At 45.2% G+C, this 21456-nt stretch overlaps 3 non-coding genes across 3 annotated transcripts; all 3 read left to right on the top strand.

The window, feature by feature from the left end:
* Nucleotides 1-6514: 6514 nt before the first annotated feature.
* Nucleotides 6515-6705, top strand: LOC147219886 (U2 spliceosomal RNA). Its single transcript, XR_015108110.1, has one exon. It is a non-coding gene; the product is annotated as a U2 spliceosomal RNA (small nuclear RNA).
* Nucleotides 6706-7348: 643 nt separating this feature from the next.
* On the top strand, nucleotides 7349-7512 carry LOC147219885 (U1 spliceosomal RNA). The gene has a single exon (XR_015108108.1). It is a non-coding gene; the product is annotated as a U1 spliceosomal RNA (small nuclear RNA).
* Nucleotides 7513-8713: 1201 nt separating this feature from the next.
* LOC147219884 (5S ribosomal RNA) lies at nucleotides 8714-8832 on the top strand. Its single transcript, XR_015108624.1, has one exon. It is a non-coding gene; the product is annotated as a 5S ribosomal RNA (ribosomal RNA).
* The last annotated feature ends 12624 nt before the right edge of the window (nucleotides 8833-21456 follow it).

The raw sequence follows: 21456 nt of genomic DNA, 5'->3' as shown, positions 1-21456 counted from the left end.
AAAAGGCATATGACAGGGTGCCAAGAGAGGAGCTCTGGTATTGTATGAGGAAGTCTGGAGTGGCAGAGAAGTATGTTAGACTGGTGCAGGACATGTATGCTAGCTGTGAGACACTGGTACGGTGTGCTGTAGGGGAAACAGAGAAGTTCAAGGCGGAGGTGGGACTCCATCAGGGATCAGCTCTGAGCTCCTTCTTGATCGTAATGGTGATGGACAGGCTGACAGATGAGGTTAGACAGGAATCCCCATGGACCATGATGTTTGCGGATGACACTGTGATCTGTAGTGAGAGCAGACAACAGGTAGAGGGAAATCTAGAGAGGTGGAGGTATGCTCTGGAAAGGAGAGGAATGAAAGTTAGTCGCAGCAAGACAGAATATTTGTGTTTGAATGAGGGGAACTCGGGTGGAACGGTGAGGCTACAGGGAATGGAGACCAAGAAGCTGGAGGATTTCATGTACTTAGGGTCAACAGTCCAGAGCAACGGAGAGTGTGGAAAAGAGGTGAAGAGACGGGTCCAAGCAGGTTGGAATGGGTGGAGAAAAGTGTCAGGGGTACTATGTGATAGAAGACTTTCAGCCAGAATAAAAGGAAAGGTGTACAAGACAGTGGTCAGACCAGCGATGATGTATGGACTAGAAACTGTTACAATGACCAAAAGACAGCAGGCAGAACTAGAGGTTGCAGAGATGAAGATGTTGAGGTTCTCTTTGGGAGTGACCAGGATGGATAGGATCAGGAATGAGTCTATCAGAGGAACAGCACATGTCAGATGTTTTGGAGAGAAGGTCAGAGAAGCCAAACTGAGATGGTTCGGTCATGTACAGAGGAGGGATGGAGAATATATTGGTAGACGGATGCTGGAATTGGAGCTGCCAGACAAGAGGTCTCGAGGAAGACCAAAGAGAAGATTTATGGACGTAGTGAGACAGGATATGAAGGTAGTTGGTGTGAGAGAGGAAGATACAGAGAATAGGGTTAGATGGAGAAAGTTGACTCGCTGTGGCGACCCCTGACGGGAAAAGCCGAAAGAAGAAGAAGAAGAAGGCGTCCTATTGGTCGGCCGTGCACCACGTGACAGGGGAGATGCGGAAGATGCATCAGCGATGTTGTTTTAAGTGAAGCTGACGGTGCACCCTCCCAAATTGCAAATAATAACATATTCGATGAGAGACATCTCAAAGATCGTGGAGACGAATGTTTAACGTGCCATTTGGTGCGTCTACTGTATTATGTTGGTAGATGATAATGCAAAGAGGCAGGAGGGTTATGGGTGACGTGTGACATAAGTTTGTTAAATGGACAACCTGTCTCTACGCCTTGCTTCCGTGTACCGAAGTAAATTCCCACCAAGGAATCCGATCTTAGCGCAAATGGATTGTGTTTGATGACAAAAGACGACAGCCCCGATCCGTCCACCACACTGGTCGCGTTTAAAGACTGTCAGACCGGGATCGTGGCAAAGTTCTCCCGTTTGTAAAACAATAGAAACCAATTGTGGCATCAGGAGGATGGACGGAATGTGTTCTGTGTTCTGACTTCTTCATGAAAATTGAAGCGACTGTGTCGTTTCGGTCATTCCGGCCCATCGGAACTCAGAGTTGACGTTTTTCTTGTCGTTGAATGGCTGCGATGGCTGACCCTGGATCAGCTTCTGAAAGGAGCAATGCATGACTCAAAAACAAGTCATGTTCTCTGACTTTTGTATTATTGGCTGTATTTGTACTAAGGAATCAATTACATGTTTGTGGTCATGTGGCACTCTCGTCTGTTGTTTGTACACATTTTCATCCGCTTGTTCATATGGGAAACGAAAACATTATTATTGAAAATCTCTGGTAAAACTGTTAAAATGTTTTTTAAATGTTTTTAAAATGTTCTATTTTCACCTTTCTGTGAAAAGGATTTTTTAATCATCTCTGAACAAGCAAGGCTGATTTGTAGCGACTTGCACAAAGATCTACAGACACATTTTTAATTGCGTATTGTAAATGTGTAATACTGAAACACATCTCTTGTGTGTTTTGTAATAAATTTCAGGATGAGTAGAAAAGTCTGATGTTTACTACCTTTCAGGGGAAATCCTGCTTTTCCAATCCAATCTGTATCCTGTCCTACAACCCACTGAAGGGATTCAATGCAGCGTTGGTCTGTTCTGCATCTGAGGCTTCCACCATCCAAGGCTGGACCTGCAGCTCTGATATCAAAAGAATGGCTGTTTCAACGAGGTGGAACCGTGGCCAGTAAGCTTTCCTTTCACGATGGAAATGCTCCCTTACTTGTTGGCTTCCAACTTCTTCTTCCCCAGGTAGTGTTGGAGTGAAGCTTCTCCAGCTGGCATTTGGTAGAGGTGATGGTGGGGATCGAGGTGGTCATTTCATGTTCTTTGACTGTTGTACTGGGGGGCTTTTCCAATAATTATTTGGAGGCAGCCGCTGTCAAGCCTGCAGTAGCTCCCCTCCGTCGTTCCACCGAGATGCACCGATGATCATCTCCATTGCCATGGTAAAGGCTAGAGGGGATGTGGCGCAGCCTGCCCTGAAGCCCACTTCCAATGATCACCATGTTTTGTACTCTGTGGTTGTTTTACAGAATAAGAAATGCTGGAGGAAGCTTCTGACCAGGTTTGTGGTGGTTTCATGCACTTGGAAGAGGTTGAAGGCCTCCCAGAGGACAGATGTGGGGATGGATTAAGAAGCCTTGGCTCGGTTGAGGAATAAAACATGCAGGTCTCTTCTGTACCCTTTGAAGATTTTATTTGTTATTGTGTTTCAGGTGAGTTTGGAGTGAGAAGTTATGACTTGTTATCGCGAAGACATGCACCGGGGGTTCAAGATATGTTTAAAGAGGACATAATTCACGCAGAGGTGCACTGTTTGTCATAGCTTCATTTTGACATTGATTTTCAGTCCAGTCAAGGTGCTGTGAGACTTCAGTGTGTTGTTGGTGCTGATTGCCATCACCCTGTTCATAGGTGAAACTAAAAACTTGAATGTTATATTTGAATATTTGACAATTTGATTAAAATAAGCTCAAAATGATCATTACAGTCTAAATCAGCTCATTTTAAAATGTTGATTTGAATAGGTGTCAGTGCCCAGTATCCAGATAAAGTGGGGCAAAACAGTATTTAGTCAGCCAACAATTGTGCAAGTTCTCCCACTTAAAAACATGATAGAGGTCTTTCATTTTCATCATTGGTATACTTCAACTATGAGAGACAGAAATCACATTGTCTGATTTTTAACAAACTTATTTGGACATAATGATGGAGAATAAGTAGTTGGTCGGGAACAAACATTCATTGCAATACTTTCTGATATACCTTTTGCTGGCAATGACAGGTCAAAGGTTTTCTGAAAAGTCTTCATAAGGTATTCCAGGGGCGGGCAAACTTTTTGGCTCAGGGGCCAGATTGACATTTAATATTTGACAATATGATACATGTAAAACAAAAAATGGATTTGTGAACAGTACATATCAGACTCTTTTGATATTTGCTTTGAAAATAAAACCAACTTGGTTTTGAAGGCTCTGACGTTTGCTTGCATTTCATTCACAAACCATTTTTTCGGTTGGATCTTCACGTCCAGCTCATTCATGTGTGTCAGTAGGTCCACAGTAAATGTTAAATAACAAAGCCACTCCGTGTCATTCAGTTCAGGATAAATTCTCAAGAGTTCTGAAGTAGCTCCAAAAATTGATCATCTCCAGTTTGAGCTCCCACATTCGTTGATCCAACCATACATATCAAGCATGAATTCTGTACCAATCTTTGATGGGCCAGATGTGGCCTGTTTAAGAATAAGAATAAGAACAACTTTATTTATCCCAAAGGAAATTGTTGTGCCAGAGTTTCAAGTAAAACATAACAATAATAAATAATAGTCGGAAGGAGGGAGAATAAGAAATACAAATATATTATATACAGGACATTCATAGTCCTCTTTTGGATCATCCAAATGCCCTCCAGTAAATTTAGATGACGTGATGGGACACATACTATCTCAGTAGAGACACCTTCGGCACTTCAGGGTTTGAGTACCTGGCGGCGTAGTGTGTTACTGATGGTAGCCTTTATTACTTTGGTCCCAGCTCTCTGCAGCTCATTCTCTAGGTCCCCCTGTGGGCGTCTCATCATTTTGAGCCCTCGGGGTGAGCTCTTGTGTGGAGCCCAAGATGGAGGGAGATTATCAGTGGTCTTGTATGTCTTCCATTTTCTAATAATTGCTCTCACAGTTGATGTCTTCACACCAAGCTGCTTTCCTAGTCCAGATTCAGTCTTCCCAGCCTGGTGCCGGTTTACATTTTTGTTTATGGTGTCCTTAGACAGCTCTTTGGTCTTGGCCTGATTGAGTTTGGAGTGTGACGGTTTGAGGTTGTGGACAGGTGTCTTCTATCCTGGTAACCAGTTCAAACAGGTGCCATTAATACAGGTAAGGTGTGGAGAACAGAGGGGCATCTTAAAAAAAGAAGTTACAGGTCTGTGGGAGCTCTGTGATATCTTGTTTATTGGTAACCAAATACTTATTTTACTGAAGAATTTACCAGTTAATTTATTAAATCTCTTTAACCCCAGCACTGTCTCTCATAGTTGAATAGCAACAGAGAGTGAAATGTGCAAAGCCAAAAATGACTCGGATTGGGACAAAGTGGGGATAAAAAATGGATGAACTTTTCCTTGTTTTATTCATTATGAACATTTTCCATCAGCCGTGTTACAGGCACTGCTTTTCCAGGACATATTTGCAAATGTTAACAGTATGTATCTAATTAAAAGTAAAAAAAAAAAAGGTTAATGTGTAAATATCTCGTTACAATGTGAACACCTGCAGTTTACAGACAAGTGCAGCTTATGTGTTTGTGTTTTTACCCGCTGTGGTTTATATTCACATGAGCTCCAGATGTCCAGATGTCACTTCTAGGACTTTCAAGTTGCACAACAGTGCTCATTATCACGGCATCTCCTCTGGTCCTGCTCACTCTAGGTGAACAGCAGGGGGTCCAGGGCGGGTCGGTGTTGGATCTCAGGTAAGACTGAACAACAAGGTGCTCAGAGGACGTCAGTCACTCCTACAGAGCCAGGATGGGAGATCTGTACCCAGGGTCCTGTGGTTCTTTGTTTTCCTGCAGACGGGGATGATGTTGGAGGTCTTGGAGCAGACCGGCGCACAGAAGGAGACTCCTGGGCTGCTGGGTGACTGGACTTGGACCTGATTCATCAACAGTGTGTCAGAACTTCTCTCCATTCAGTGCATTTAAAAACCTCTGCATGTCATCGATGGTGGTCTGGCATCAGTTAAGCCACAGAATGCCAGTATAAGAGTACAGAGAAGCGGGACTCGGGATGAAAGTGTCCACGGAGGGGATTCCACAGGTCCCACATCTCTTTTCTTAATTCATAATTTAAAGTACAGTGAATTCATATGGTTAGAATTAGAATTAATTCATATAGTTTGAAGTAGAATTAATTTAAATAGTTCGAAGTGGAATTGAACCGAAGAGTTTATGACCGTTTATGTCGGTCCCTGAAGGCTCCGGGGTTCCACGATGTGTTTCCGGTCAAGAGCGCTGTCCAGCCCCGCGACGTAAGTTCACTTTTACAGAGAATAGTGACGATTTCTCGACCTACAACCGAATTGACCGTGTTTATAACAACCGCGAAGCAACTCCCGGTGATTTTTGACGGTAATTTAGGTCCTTTCGGCCGAGAAATCTCGACGACGTCACAGATTTCGTGAGCTGAGGTAAGGCTAACTAAGCCGCTCCGCTAGCCAAACAGACTAGCTCGCGGCCTTCCGCCATCTTGCCTCGGAGCGCGTCGGTAATTGAATGTTGGCGACTCAAACGACAACGAAAAAGCGGTGGTCTAACCGAGCGCGATCGGCTCCGTCCGGACCAGCAGTCGTCGTAACAGCCGGTATTAGCCGGTGCGGGGCGGGGTTAGCGTTCAAGGCCGTCGAAGGCTGTTTGGGGTGCCGGGGTCCAGTGGGTGTTCGCCACGGGACGAGATGATTTACCGTCGTGTTTAGAAATTGTTCTGCTGGTAGTGACGAAAACATGAATGTAATTAAATGTAAATGTGGATTTAAATCCATTTTACTGTTGTCTTGTGTTCGTGACGTTTTTTGAATTGTGTTTCCCGGCGATGAGCAACGAGTCTCTGTGAGAGCTGGTCGCAACGATGCGGTAACCGGACGGGTTCACAAGATGGCGCCCGTTTGCAGCCCAGTGTATCGTGAGCGGTGCAAACGTCCCTTTTCCACCTGTGTCTTTTCTCCTCACGGGCGACTTTTTGCCACATTCCAGGTGGATTTGAAGGGGACACGATTCCAAGAGTCTGGTTGTTGATTTCCTGGGTTTACTTTGATGCTTCGGTGTCCTGTCGGGGGGGCGTGCACCACGTGACCGGGCAAATGCGGAAGATGCTTCAGCCATGTTGTTTCTTGTATGAAGTCGTGAGTGAAGCTGACGGTGCGGGGGATGCGCTGGCGTCGAGCGAGGGCGCGGGGCTATCGCTTCTCGGCCTTTTGGCTAAGATCAAGTGTAGTATCTGTTCTTATCAGTTTAATATCTGATACGTCCCCTATCCGGGGACCAAATGTTAAATTGATTTTTGGAACAGGGAGATGGAATAGGGGCTTGCTCCGTCCACTCCGCGCATCGACCCGGTATTGCAGTATCTCCGGGAACGGTGCACCCCCCGCTTTTGTGTCCGATGTCAAGGTCGCCGTGGCCTCCAACAACGTCATACGTAACCAACACACACGGGATCCAGATCTTGTCTGTGCCCTGCGTGACCAGCGACACTGTCCCCGTTGTTTCTGCCGGTAGGGAGCGGTAGATAGCGACACACGAGCGTGTCTGCCTGAAACCCTGTCCCTACCATTCGCCCCGTGCAGCCCGATAAAATCCCACTATGGACCAGAACTGAGCCTAAATGGATCGCATTTGAAAGGGATGGATTGCCCCCGATAGACTGTGTCAGACTGGGCTCAGGGGGAAGTTCTCCCGGCCGTAGAGCGGCAGAAACCCCTCGCGGCATCAGGAGGACGGACGGAACGTGTTCCGGTTGTCCTCTGACTTCTTCGTGAAAATTGAAGCGTCCGTGTCGTTTTCGGCGTCCCGGCCCGTCAGAACTCAGAGTTGACGGTTTTTTGACGGAGTGTGTGTGTGTGTGTGTGTGTGCGTGTGTGTGTGTGTGTGTGTGTGTGTGTGTGTGTGTGTGTGTGTGTGTGTGCGCGCGAGAGGGACCGTGTGTGAGCTCCCGGAAGCGTCCGCGTGGGTTCCCCCCGACTGAGAACGGCGTGCGTGTGAAAGCGGTCCGTGCGCGGGACGCGTGCGACTCATACTTACCTGGCAGGGGAGATACCATGATCAAGAAGGTGGTTCACCCAGGGCGAGGCTCAGCCATTGCACTGCGGCTGTGCTGACCCCTGCGAATTCCCCAAACGTGGGAATCTCGACTGCATAATTTCTGGTAGTGGGGGACTGCGTCCGCGCTCTCCCCTGTTGTGCTGTTCAAGAGCAAGTCTGTGTTGCTGGAGGCCGGGTTCACTGTTTATGGTCGCGCGCGCCCACCCTCCCTGGCCGGGCTGTGACCCAACCAGGGAGTTGTCGTTGCACATGGCAGGTGCACCGCAAAAGCGTGGATTTACGATCGGGCCAAAAAACAATCCAGAGTGTCCAAGTCCCTGAAATGCTCCTGCTTCTTGATCTCCACTCCCTGTAGCCTCACCGTTCCACCCGAGTTCCTCTCACCCCCACACATGTATGCTGTCTTGCTGCGACTAACTTTCGTTCCTCTCCTTTCCAGAGCATACCCCCACCTCTCTATAGTTTCACCGAGACACTTTACAGTTTATAGTTGATTTTGATTTCTAATTCTGCCTTTTATTATTTATTACTGTTATATTTTCTGGAACTCTGGCACAACAGTTTCCTTCGGGATTAATAAAGTTGTTCTTATCTTATCTTATCTTATCTTATCTTATCTTATCTTATCTTATCTCGACCTCCACCTGTTTTCTGCTCTCACTACAGATCACAACGGCATCTGCGAAGGTCACGGTCCGTGGAGATTCATGTCTACCCTCATCCGTCAGCCCGCCCGTGCGTCACCATTGCGAACAAGAAGGGGCTCAGGGCCTATCCCCGACGGAGTCCCGCTTCCACCTTGAACTTCTCTGGTACCGTCTTACAGCACACCGCACGCACCACTGTCTCCCAGCTAGCATACATGTCCTGCACCAGTGTAACACACTTCTCTGCCGCTCCAGACTTCCTCATAGGATAGCAGAGCTCCTCTCTTGGCAACCTGTCGTAGGCCTTTTCTAGGTGTACAAAAAGGCAATGCGGCTCCCGCCGGCCCCCTCTGTACTTGTCTATGAGCATTCTGGGCGCAAATACTGCATCTGTGGTACTCGTCCTTTTTTTCCATGTGTATTTTATTTATTTTTCTCTTTCTCTTGTCATGAAGTGTCCCGCCGTGCATACCAGTCCTGGTATGGCCTTTGGCAGCTCCCCCTTTACCTTAGGCTGCAGCCGAAGGTAAAGAGTGTCTGATGATGTTCGGTTCGAGTAGCCTTGGGCGCCACTGGCTGTAATCATGGCGACTGAATAGAAGGAGCTCCTGACAGATGTGGAGATGACTGGAGGTGGAAAAGACAGAGGACGGCTGCTTATAAAGTGCCCTTCCGCGCGGGCCTCTCTCGTTTACGGCCATACCACCCTGTACACGCCCGATCTCGTCTGATCTCGGAAGCTAAGCAGCGTCGGGCCTGGTTAGTACTTGGATTGGAGACCGCCTGGGAATACCAGGTGCCGTAAGCTTTTTCATGTTTGTCCTCTCTGTCCCCAGCAGGGGGTGCTGTCTCTCAAGAGCGCCAACATTTCACACACGGACACACGCCGCTCATTCCCTTGTGTCTGTCCCACCGGAGTCACCGTGAAGCCCGGCGCCACACGCGCTCGCTCAGTCATAGTTCCCCGCCTTACCTTTCGGGTCACTTTCCGTTGTCTCACCGCCTGCCTCCGTCCGTCGCTCGCCGCCTTTCTTCTCATCCCTGTACAGTGTTTCTCCATGTGCGCTGTATTTCTTTTTCTCTCGTTTGTGTCTCTCGCTGTTGAATAATCCAGCCGCTGACCTCCGTACCGCTGGCTCTCCTAGACACTTCCATGCCTCCACCTGTACGCTACGTCATCGGGACCCACTGCCTTTGAACTCCTCATCCTCTTCGATGCCCCCCTCGCTTCTTTTTACGCTGGTCTCTGCTCCTTTGCGGTCGCCAGTAGTCACTGCTTCTACCCCTGGCTCTCTTTCATTTTTCCCCATTCATTCATCATATTCCTAGGAGTCTGGTTGTTGAAGTCCTGGGTTTACTTTGATGCTTTGGCGTCCTGTCGGGGGGCCGTGCACCACGTGACCGGGCAGATGCGGAAGATGCATCAGCCATGTTTTTTTTTGTAAAGCAGGAACATCGGCCTCCACCGGGACCTCCGTCTCCGGGGCGAGACGGAGGTCTTATCTTATCTTATCTTGACCTCCACCTGTTTTCTGCTCTCACTGCAGATCACAACGGCATCTGCAAAGGTCACGGTCCGTGGAGATTCACGTCTACCCTCATCCGTCAGGCCGTCCGTCACCGTTGTGAACAAGAAGGGGCTCAGGGCCTATCCCCAACAGAGTCCCGCTTCCACCTTGAACTTCTCTGGTCCCGTCTTACAGCACACCGCACCACTGTCTCCCAGCTAGCATACATGTCCTGCACCAGTGCAACACACTTCTCTGCCGCTCCAGACTTCCTCATAGGATACCAGAGCTCCTCTCTTGGCAACCTGTCGTATGACTTTTCAAGGTGTACAAAAAGGCAATGCGGCTCCCACCGGCCTTCTCTGTACTTCTCTATGAGCATTCTCGGCGCAAATACTGCATCTGTAGTACTCTTCCTTTTTCCATGTGTATTTTGTTAAATTTTCTCTTTCTCTTGGCATTAACTGTCCCGCCGTGCATTTGAGTCCTGGTATGGCCTTTGATAGCTCCCTCTTTACCTTAGGCTTTAGCCTTAGGCTGTAGCCTAAGGTAAAGAGTGTCTGATGATTTTTGGTTAGAGCAGTGTAGCACCCAACCTCTTAGTTATTGCAGTGATAGTACAATGGTTTGGGCCCTGGGAACGTTACTTAGATGAAATTTTCAATGGTAAACAGGAGAAACAATAATACCTAATTTTTTGATAACTTAAACTTATTTATGCTTTTTGATTATAGCGGTGCCTCCATCTCCTAAGGATAAAATATGAATTAAGACAAACACAGATCTCTTTAAGTACAAATTTAAAGTTTAGTTTCACAAAATTAAAAGAAAGAAAAATGAAATAAAATTGGTAGTGCGTTCATTTGAGATTTTGTCGCTTTGCAACTACATAAACATATTCAAAAACCATGTACATTCCTTCAAGTTCAGTCCAGTTCAAAAACCATAACCTTAAAGTCCTTTTTGTTTTTCTCAGAAAGTTCAATCGTGGCAGGCCTGATTCGATGCTCGGGATCGTTGGACCAGAAAAACAGAAAATGTCCGTTTCACTTGTTCACAAGCCCCAAAATAAAATGCATGTGCTTTGATGTACTCACTAATCCTTTTGGTGTTGAAGCAATGGATAGTCAAATGTTGTCCATCACCATGCGATTCCCTCTCGGCAAACGGGTTAGCAATGACTCGGCATCACGGCATCACGAAGTGCACTCGGTGAAACTCATCGGTTAAGCTACAGCAGAAACGTCCAGAGAATTCCTCTCGGTCCACTGAGCATCAAAGGTCTCCAATTCCAAGCTCATATACTTTACATACAGAGTATGAAATTAACTCGCGGTAAAATGCTAACAATGCTAACGCTCGATTAGCATCGCATATGTGCACTTAAACATATCGTCTAAGCATAAAAATCATATACATCGAGTACTCACTCATCACAGGGTTAAATAGTCGAAAACAGCAACGTAGACTCTGCATCCACAATGTTTTATGACCATTCTCCTTTCAGCTTAGCTTCACAAACTTCCCTCGGCAAACGCAGCAGTCGAATGCCTCGCGCCTAGATGTTCTATTGCCTTCCTCATTCAGATCCCGCCCTCACGCATGGGATTGGACACTAAGTGTACATCAACCAATACAATTCAAGAAAATACCATATTGACACTTAACAAGTTCGGATGCAAACAAAAGCACATGTTGAGCTGTACGTTTCACACAAGCTTGCGGCGATTAAAAGCACGATTCCCAAATAAATGACAACAACCTTAGATAAGATTAAACCTTGTTTTTAACCATTTATGAACACATTTTAAATATGAAATATTAAATGTTTTATAGCCATTTCAGTCTTATTTAATTTTACTTAAATGTTAAAACATCTTTACATTTTAGCCTGTATGGTCTGTAATGAAATTTTAGACGGGCTACATCCTCCCCCTTCTAAAATATACATATACTGTAGATGTCCTCAACTAACTGTACTGTTTAGACTTAGATCTGTAGGGGCATGTTTTAGGATGTTTCACAAGATCAGGGTTTCCTCTGGCACTGAGGTTCAAGTGAATGACCATGCTCTGGTGCACAATAGTCACAGGTTCCCCAGCTTGAGTTCCAGGTTTATCATAGGTCAAGCGGATCACTGGTTTTACTTCACGCGTTGACTTTCTGCTTCTAGGGCTGGTTTGAGTTCTCAACTCCACATCAGTGTCTTCAGCTGTATCATTAGTATCTGCTTCCTCGTTGGAGGACTGATATTCCTCTTCCTGTGAACTGACAGAATGTACTTTCTCCACCTCCGGTTCACTCTCAGATGAGGGGAAATTTTCAAAGGGAGTATGCTCTGGGGTGGTTCGGTCTGGTATGGACAGTGGTTTCCTGACCTTATCACAGGTTGGGCACTCGTAGACACACTCATACTCAGATTCAGAGTTTGAAGAGATGTCAGATGTCTGATCATTTTGGTGATGTGTTTGATGTCTTAGAGTATGTTGTCTCCTGGTAACTGGTGTTCTGACTCTTTCAGTTTGTTCAGAATTATCGGGAATCCTGACAAGATAACCAATTTGTAGAAGGTGGTCTCTGTGTTGAGTTTTGACACTTCCAGTTCCTTGTTCGGGTTTGACTCTGTCTACAGGTAAGTTGGAAAACTTTTTAATCACAATATAGGGTGTGGATTTCCATCTATCTTGTAGTTTATGTTTCCCAGTGAGGCCAACATTTCTTACGAGGACTCGGTCTCCTTCTTGTAGAGGTTGGTCTCTTACTCGTTGATCATAACAGGTTTTGTTTCTCAGATGGCTCTTGGTTGCACACTCTGCAGGTAAATGGTAAGCTTTTTGGAGTTCTTTTCTCATTTTGTCCACATACCGTAGGTGCGACGTCTCTGAATTACCGTCGAGAGCTGTACCAAAACAGAGGTCAACAGGCAATCTGGCATTGCGCCCGAACATTAAGTAGTATGGGGAATATCCAGTGGACTAATTTTTAGTGCAGTTATACGCATGTACTAACTGACTGATATGTTGACTCCAGTTTTGTTTCTGCACATTTTCAAGAGTTCCAAGCATTGAGAGAAGTGTTCTGTTGAAATGTTCTGGTTGAGCATCACCTTGCGGATGATAAGGTGAGGTGCACGACTTTCTTACTCCAAGCATGGATAAGAGTTCTTTTATAAGGCGGCTTTCAAAATCTCTACCTTGGTCTGAATATATTCTAGCGGGTAGTCCATAATGAACAAAGTACTTTCCCACAATACTTTGGCAATTGTAACTGACTTTTGGTCCTTTGTAGGAAATGCCTGAGCACACCTTGTATAACAGACCTGGGCATTGTACGGCCCACGGGCCACATCCGGCCTGCGGGATGGCACTGACGGGCCTGTATGACAGACCTGGGCATTGTATGGCCCGGGCCACATACCTTTGGTTGACTCTGACCGCCAGTGTAAGGTTAATTGGAAATTACAAAATAAACATACTTTCTAATTTCACCTCATTCATGGGCTAAAGCTGCACTGCTTTTATTCTGAAGTTGTTTTTTTTTTAATTCACGCACATAATGACGTAATGCGTATATCAAGACAAGCGCGCGATTGAATCACAAGACAACTTTACCCTCAAAAATGTCCGCTCAGGCTAAAAAAAGAAAGGTAGATGCCGAATGTAGGATTTTCAACAAAAATTGGACGGCTAAGTATTTATTTACTGAGGTTGGAGGTAAAGCTGTGTGTTTAGTTTGCGGGGAGCAGATCGCCGTGTTTAAGGACTACAATTTGAGTCGGCATTACCAGACGAAACATGCAGAGAAATATAAAAACCTGACTGATGACGAAAGAACGCGGACATCGGAAGCTTTGCTAGCTAAGCTGCAAACGCAGCAAGGCTTTTTTACCAAGCTTCATACATCCAGGGATGCAGCAACCAAGACCAGCTTCGTGATATCCCACAAAATAGCCAAAAACAGCAAGCCATTCGCAGAGGGGGAGTTTGTGAAAGAGTGCTTGGTAGACTCTGCAGCACTAATATGCCCTGAAAAAAAAGCGGCATTCGAGCAAGTCCCGCTGTCCAGGCGAACCGTGGCGAGAAGGATCGAGGACATTGCGGGGAATCTGGAGCTACAGCTGCAACGTGAAGTGCCAAGTTTTGACTTTTTCTCCTTGGCTTTGAACGAGAGTTGTGATGTCCGCGACACAGCCCAGCTACTCGTATTTGTCCGTGGGATAGCGCCGGACTTCAAGATTACGGAGGAGCTGGCAGCAATGCGGTCGTTAAAAGGGATGACGACAGGGAGCGATCTCTTCACTGAGGTAAATGCTTGTATGGACACGTTGGGACTGAAATGGGACAGACTGGCAGGTGTCACCAAGGACGGTTGTCCAAATCTTACAGGGAAAAATGTCGGACTTTTAAAACGCATGCAGGATAAAGTGACTGAAATTGACCCTGATCAGAAATTGGTATTTTTACATTGTATTTTACACCAACATGTGTTGTGCAAATCAGTGCTAAAAATTAACCATGTTATCGATGTTGTTACTATAATAGTTAACTTCATCAGGGCGCGGGCACTGAATCACAGACAGTTTATAACACTTCTGGAGGAGCATGAGAGTGAGCACAGTGACATTGGCTACCACACTTCTATGAGATGGCTCAGCCTGGGCAAAGTGCGAAAAAGAGTCTGGGATCTGAAAGCAGAAATCCAGGAGTTTTGTGAGACAAAAGGCAAGGCCATCCCAGAGCTTGCAGATGAGGACAGGATGGCAGATTTTGCATTTGCTGTTGACGTGACTGCACTGATGAATGAATTGAACACCAAGCTGCAAGGCAAGGGCCTTTTTGTGCATGAAATGCACAGCCTGGTGAAGGCTTTCATGAGAAAGATACAGTTGCTTTCAAGACAACAGGAGAGCAACACTCTCACTCACATGCAAACCCTGAAAGAAGTCACACCATCAGCTGATAACCTCTGCAGGTACTCATCCATGTGGGGAGCATTGCATGGTGAGTTTTCAAGGCGATTTGAGGATCTTAGAACAATGGAGGATGACATGCACATGATTTCTTCTCCCTTTACCTTCCGTGTGGATGATGCACCCAGTGATTTTCAGCTGGAACTCATTGACCTGCAGTCTGATGTAGTACTGGCAGAGCACTTTAAGTCAGGATCTCTGCTGGATTTCTACTCTTCTCTCAAGGAGGAGAACTTTCCAAACATTAGGAGACATGCTCAGAAGATGTTTGTTCTCTTTGGCTCTACCTACATTTGTGAACAAACATTTTCAATGATGAAGTTTACAAAATCCAGGTATAGATCCTCTCACTGATGATCATCTGCCAGCTGTGCTTCCCATCTCCACTTCAGACATTCAACCTGACTTAGATGCACTTGTTAAAGCCCAGCAGAGATTAGATTTCTCTCACTGAACAAGAAAAAAGAACTTTAAAACACCAAATGAGGTAGTTAGACCACAAATGTAGGCATGTTAAGGCACCAGATAACAGTGAACTGGGACCCTTTTTCTCAAAATCACAGTTCAGTGACAGTCAATATGGAACTCAAAATGTGTTTTGAAGTGAATGTGACTGAAAATGTTCACTAATATGAGTCACAAATAGTAAAAAATGTTAAAATTTTGTCTACCATTGTGCTGAGAAATTTGAATGAATAAATTTTTGTAAGGCAACCTCATTTTTTCATTGCTTAACTTTAACATTTACTCTTGCCAGCTTGTCAAAACAGTGCTATTTACTGCTTTTTATAAAGAAATACAATTCATATTATGCAGAATTGAGTTCAGCCTTTTGGCCCGGCCCTCCACAATATTTTATGTTTCTTATGTGGCCCCATGGAAAAAATAATTGCCCACCCCTGGCCTAATGGGTTGTATGCCATGAGTCATGATATGCTGTGGTATAAAAGTCATGGCGCTTCCTAATCGGCCCAAATTGCATGTGCCACACCAGTGTTGGGGCAGATACAGAAATGCTCATCTGCCACAAATCCATACATGTGTTTTTGGGCATGGATAACCGTATTTATGTGGGAATGCGAAAATCCTCCATGGTGGAATACCAAATTTGGTGAGGTTTGTTTCAATACTGAATATTGTTTCAATAATGGCTTGAGGGCAGTCAGATTCATGGCGCACGCATCCATTCCCCACTTTCCAACCTCACATATACTATTACTATAGGAGTCATAAGTTTTCCTAACTAGTCTATCCGTTTCCATATTTAACACAGTGTCACACTTAAGTTGGCCCAGATAATGATCCTTTTTACCACACTGTCGTTTCATGCAAAATGGTGGTGTCTTTTTCATTTTGATTAGAATGAATCCCTCAATGACAGTTCTGTTGGTTGCCATAGAATAACTAGCTGGTAATCGCCAATTTGATGGATTGTAAGGCAGAAAGGGAAGGACTGAGGTATTTGTTATATTCTGAAAAATTCAAAATCTCTGATTCGGTCCTTGGGAATACACCCATATTATGGACAAGGTTTCACGTTCATTAATTGGATGAGGTTGTATAGTCGGGTTAGGAGACACTGATATTTGCATTACAGTACAAACATAACAATCAGTTTGGTCTCCTGCTGTTATATTTATCAATCGCCACCAGAGACTGTCACGATGTGGAGCATTGTTCTCATTTCATAGTTCTTTATAAGTTTGAGATAGGCCCTTCTTTACTCATCAGACTTGTCATTGTTTGTCTCTGCCTTCTCCTGCTGGGTTGGGTGCTCCTGTTTTGGCTGGCTCATCCTGGACCCTTCCAACTTAAACGGTTAGGGATCTGGTGGTTTCTTCACAAATGCAGCCGATGCCTTGAGACGAGTAAGACTATCCTTCTTACTCCCCTTTGTAGTCAGCCTTCCCCTCTAGCCAGTGTTAGTAGGATCAACAGGGAGTACCTTACAGTGTGATTATGAATCCAAGTGGATCGTTCCGCAGTTTTCACTGCAGTCGGCGTGGTCAGAAGTACTTGGAATGGTCCTTCCCAGCGTGCTGAACTCCAACAGCTTCTCTTTATGACTTTCACGAAGATCCAATCACCAACTTGGACCTTCACCTGTGGAGCAGATTGAGATTCAGGCAGATCATTTGCGTCTGTTACGTCTCATTGCCTTAGTGTATTTCTAATGTATTCCACTAAATTTCTTCTGTGTGGGCCTTCTCTAGGTCTGGATGTGTCATCGGTAACCTGAATGGTCCACCGTGTATTATCTATAATGGTGTCAAACCATTCACTGTGGTAACTATGTGCATATACATTTTTACCATATATATGCACTCTCGCCATGTCTTTCCTGTATGTTCCATACATTTTCTTAGTCTGTTTTTTAATGTTTCATTTGTTCTTTCCACTAACCCTGCAGTTTGTGGATGATAAGAACAATGTCTCTTTAAGTCAATGTCCATAACTTGACCCATTGTGTACAACTTCATTTATTCTCTGCAGTATGCCATGGGTTGGCAGAATGTATTTACAGATAGGATTAACTACAGCTTCTGCATCAGCTTTTGTAATGCTGTGACCGTGTCTCGGCAAACTAATCACAGTTTTCCTTATTTACAAAACCAGTATAGCAATTGCTCCCATTTCCCCTCTGTACACGTACATTTACACACATTCCAAACCGACACTCGGCTCCAATACACAGTAGTCCCGCCACGAGGCTACAGTTAGCTAGCGGCTAGCGATCGCATGCTATTAGCACTACCCAAGCTACTGCTGACCTCAACCCTACAAGTTAAACGGCCATTCACTCACTTCACCGGGACTCTTTCGCTCGTTTTTACCTATTTACGTGTCGTTATAACTCTTTACCTGTAACGCAGACATTAGCCACATTACTGGCGTCCAACCTCTTTGCCGCCGACACAGCACTGAACTAATGCTGTGACCGCGTCTCGGCAAACTAATCACAGTTGGTTTCACGCCATCCTGTGGTGGAATGTGGTACTACATACTTACGAACAGTGAGTGAGAGGAAAGGAGCAAGTTGCCAACTCAAGAAATAAAATAGATTAAATATAAAAAAAAGGGAGGGGGATGTCTGGTCTTTGCGCTCTCATAATTGAAATTTCCACCCATTTGCTGTGGCTGTCAATCATTCCCAAACAATATCTATATTTTCCTACAGAATTGAATTCAATAAAATCCATGTCCATCACTTCTAAAGGATATTGTGGATCTGGAAACCTTCCTTTCTTTGGTCTTAGTTTCCTTGAGTATTATTTTTAAAGCATGTTATACATTGTGCACACAAATTTTTTTAAGTAGGAATTTAGGATAATGGTATAGAAGTGTTTTGACGTAAGTACCTCCATCCCTCCTGTTGACACATGGCAAGGCCCATGGGTCATTTTCATTTATCATCAAAATTCCATTGAAGTCTGTTGCTCCTCTCTTGAGCCAGGATTGTCTTTCAGCAGCTGACACATTCTCCTGAGCATCTTTTAGTACATCATTGTCAATTAACGATGGTGCGGTAGATAGTTTTTCAGCATGCATGCTGTATTTTTTTTTTCTGCTTCCTTTGCTATTTTGTCAGCAAAGGCATTTCCTTTTGTAAAATCATCTGTTCCTGAGTGATGTGCTCTGCATTTTACTACTTCTAATTTTCGTGGGAGCAGTATAACTTCTAGTAGTTCTCTTAAGAGTGCTGCATGCGTCACTGTTTTTCCTGTAGTCGTCACCATGCCTCGCTGATGCCACATTTTTGCAAATACAAAGAGTGTGGAATAGGCATATTGACTATCAGTGTAAATTGTTACATCAATCCCTTCTGCTTCTTGGCAGGCTTCTATCAATGCTATAATTTCAGCTGCTTGGGCTGATAGTGATGTTGGTAACGCCCTTGAAGTTATGACCTGGTTCAGGAGTTCTACCACAGCACAGCCTGTGTGTGTGACTCCTCTGTCATCTTTAAAAGATGATCCATCTACAAACCACACACAACCATTATGTAGTGGTGGGTCTTGCAAATCTGGTCTCGGTAGAACTACTTATGATGTTTTCTGTCATGCAATTATGAGATGTGCCATCTATTGGTAAAGGTAAAAATGTAGCTGGATTGAGTTGTGTTCATCGTTTGATGGTAAGATGTGGTTGACTTAGCAGCACCGCTGTAAAATTTATTTGTCTAGCTGGAGATAGAAAAGACAATTTGCTTGCAGTAGGAGAACATCAACTGCATGTGGTACTAATAGTTCAAATGGATGAACTACATCAGCCGAATTTTCTACAGCTACAGCGGCTGCTGCTACTGCTTGTACACATGGTGGGAAAGCCCTAGCTACACTGTCCAACTGTTTTGAGTGATAAGCTACTGGTCTAAATTTATCCCCACATTTCTGTAAGAGTAAGATCGTCATGTATGACTGTTTACAGTCCACAGTTAGGATAAATGGCTTATTGTAGTTTAGACGTGCCAGCACGGATACACTACAAAGTTGTTTGATTTCCACAAACGCTTCATCTGCTTCTGGTGTCCAGGTGAGAGAACATCATTCATAGCCAATGGGTTTTCACATACCACTTTCAAAAGCGGTGCAGTTATGATTGCAAATTCTGCGATGAATGCTGTACAATAGTTACATAAACCAAGGACAGAAAGCATTTCTTTCTTTGTTCTTGGTTTAGGAGCTGTCTTCACAGCATTTTTTTCTTGCTTCAGGCCTTAAATCAGCAATGACCTTTTGAATTTTGCTGCAAAAATTAATGGACTTTCTACATACCCCTGTGGCATTCAGGTGTCCCGTGGCGTAAGCCACAAAAACGGACAGAAGCCACAAAAAAAATGCCCTTATAGCAAATGTATGCAACACATAAAAAAACACCAATAATAATCTTATCAACTTTCTGTATTATTAAGGAAAATAGCAGTATTTTACTCACTCAAATTCTGATGATTTGTAGACAAAATCCATCCTCCTTCCCTTCCTCAAATAGAGTTCTATTATCCTGTCGTACAGATTATCTGTGCGCTTCGTCTCCAAGCACTCCCAGCAATACAATTTGCAGTGTACCTCGGTGTCACGACTCATCGGGTCCCCGGGCAAGCGGCACAGCAATGACAGCAATTATCCTCCGGAACCTGGTGACCACGCCCACCAGGGAATAATCCCACTGATCAGGCCTGAGTACAAAGGCAGACCCAAACTTTCAGTCATTGTCTGATCTCGTTAGGATGAGAAGTTCGTATTGTCTTCAACTCCACTTGTGTAGAAAGTCCCAGACTGAAAACCCATTAAACTACCTGCAATCCTACGTGCCTGTGTCTGTCCTCCGGCAGTCCAAAGTTCCGAAAGACCTGGGTGAAGAGGGCCTCTGATGTCTCCAATGCTGCAGGGACTCCCCTCACTTGCATGCCTTGGAGAAGCAATCCACGACCACTAGGATGCTTGGAGGGGGGAAGGTCTGTGGCATAATCAATGCCGAGATGGGACAGGGTCTATTTGGGATTGGTAAGGGTTCCAGTTTCCCTGCTGGTAGGTGACGAGGGGTTTTCGCCATGGCACAATCGGGGCATTGGCTGAAAATCTTTGGACGTCTCTCGACATACCTGGCCACCAGTACTTGCCTCGAAGAATGTTCAGCGTTGCACTTATACCTGGATGCCCTATACCTGGTGTGCAGAGGTGAGGAGAGAGTCCCGGATGGTTTGGGGTACATAGGTACGGTCGGCAGGAGTGTTGAGTGGTGCGGCGTCGGACACTGATGCGTCCCAGATTTCCTCATCCAGGCTCCACCGGATGGGGCTCACGAGCACCCTGTCAGGCAGAATGTTCTCTGGTTCTTCAGGGGCATTTTCAGATGAGTGAATACGTGAAAGAGCATCTGCCCGGCCATTGAGAGTACCGGGGCGATATTGGATGGTGAACTGAAATCTGGTGAAGAAGAGAGCCCATCTGGCCTGGCGGGGGTTCAACCTCTTTGCTTCGCGTAGGTATTGCAAGTTCTTGTGGTCAGAGAGCACAATGAAGGGATATTTTGCTCCCTCAACCCAGTGGCGCCACTCTTCTAAAGCCAACTTGATGGCCAGGAGCTCTCTATCCCCAATATCATAGTTGCTCTCAGCTGAACTCATCTTCTTTGAAAAAAAGACACAGGCATGTAGGATTGCAGGTAGTTTAATTGGTTTTCAGTCCGGGACTTTCTACACAAGTGGAGATGAAGACAATACGAACTTCTCATCCTAACGAGATCAGACAATGACTGAAACTTTAGGTCCGCCTTTATACTCAGGCCTGATTAGTGGGATTATTCCCTGGTGCGGTGTGGTCACCAGGTGCGGAGGATAATTGCTGTGATTGCTGTGCCGCTTGCCCGGGGACCCGATGAGTCGTGACACTCGGAGCCTGTGATCCAGGGGTACCGGTCGTAGTTTGTGGTTTGAAAATGTTGAACAAATCCTTTTCCTGGTTGTGACAGGTTCGCTAGCTTATGAGTTACCCAACCTTTCTTTACTATGCCCAGCTTTTCTTCAAAACTCCATCTAGAAAACAGTTTTAACAATGTATGAGCAACTGAATCCGTGTCTTCTCCTCCTGCAGCCATTGTGGGTTGACAATGCCAATATTAAACAAACACAACTATATTTCTGTTCGCAGCTCGCTAGTACGCTTCTCCTCGCTAATATACTTGTCCACTCTCTGACTATGCAATCAGAGGGTGTGAATATGCTGATGTTGCTATGGCCTGCTAGAAGGCTTTGATGTCGCCAACTCAAAATCTGATTGGATGAAGCAACAGCGTCATCAACACTTATTATTTGCGTAAAGGGCTTGCAGAACTGATTGTGCAGGCCCCCCCACAGGCAGATTCCTTTGACCTTGACCCTGCCTGACAACAGATTATGGCTGGAATGTGATTGTTAATATGAAAGTATATGTCTGGAAGCAGCACAACCAGGGGA

Source organism: Fistularia commersonii, chromosome 24 (assembly GCF_037954325.1).
Source record: "Fistularia commersonii isolate RoL2024-O1a breed Wild chromosome 24, RoL_Fcom_v1.0, whole genome shotgun sequence".
Classification (NCBI taxonomy): Eukaryota; Metazoa; Chordata; class Actinopteri; order Syngnathiformes; family Fistulariidae; genus Fistularia; species Fistularia commersonii.
This window is presented reverse-complemented; position numbering and strand designations above follow the sequence as displayed.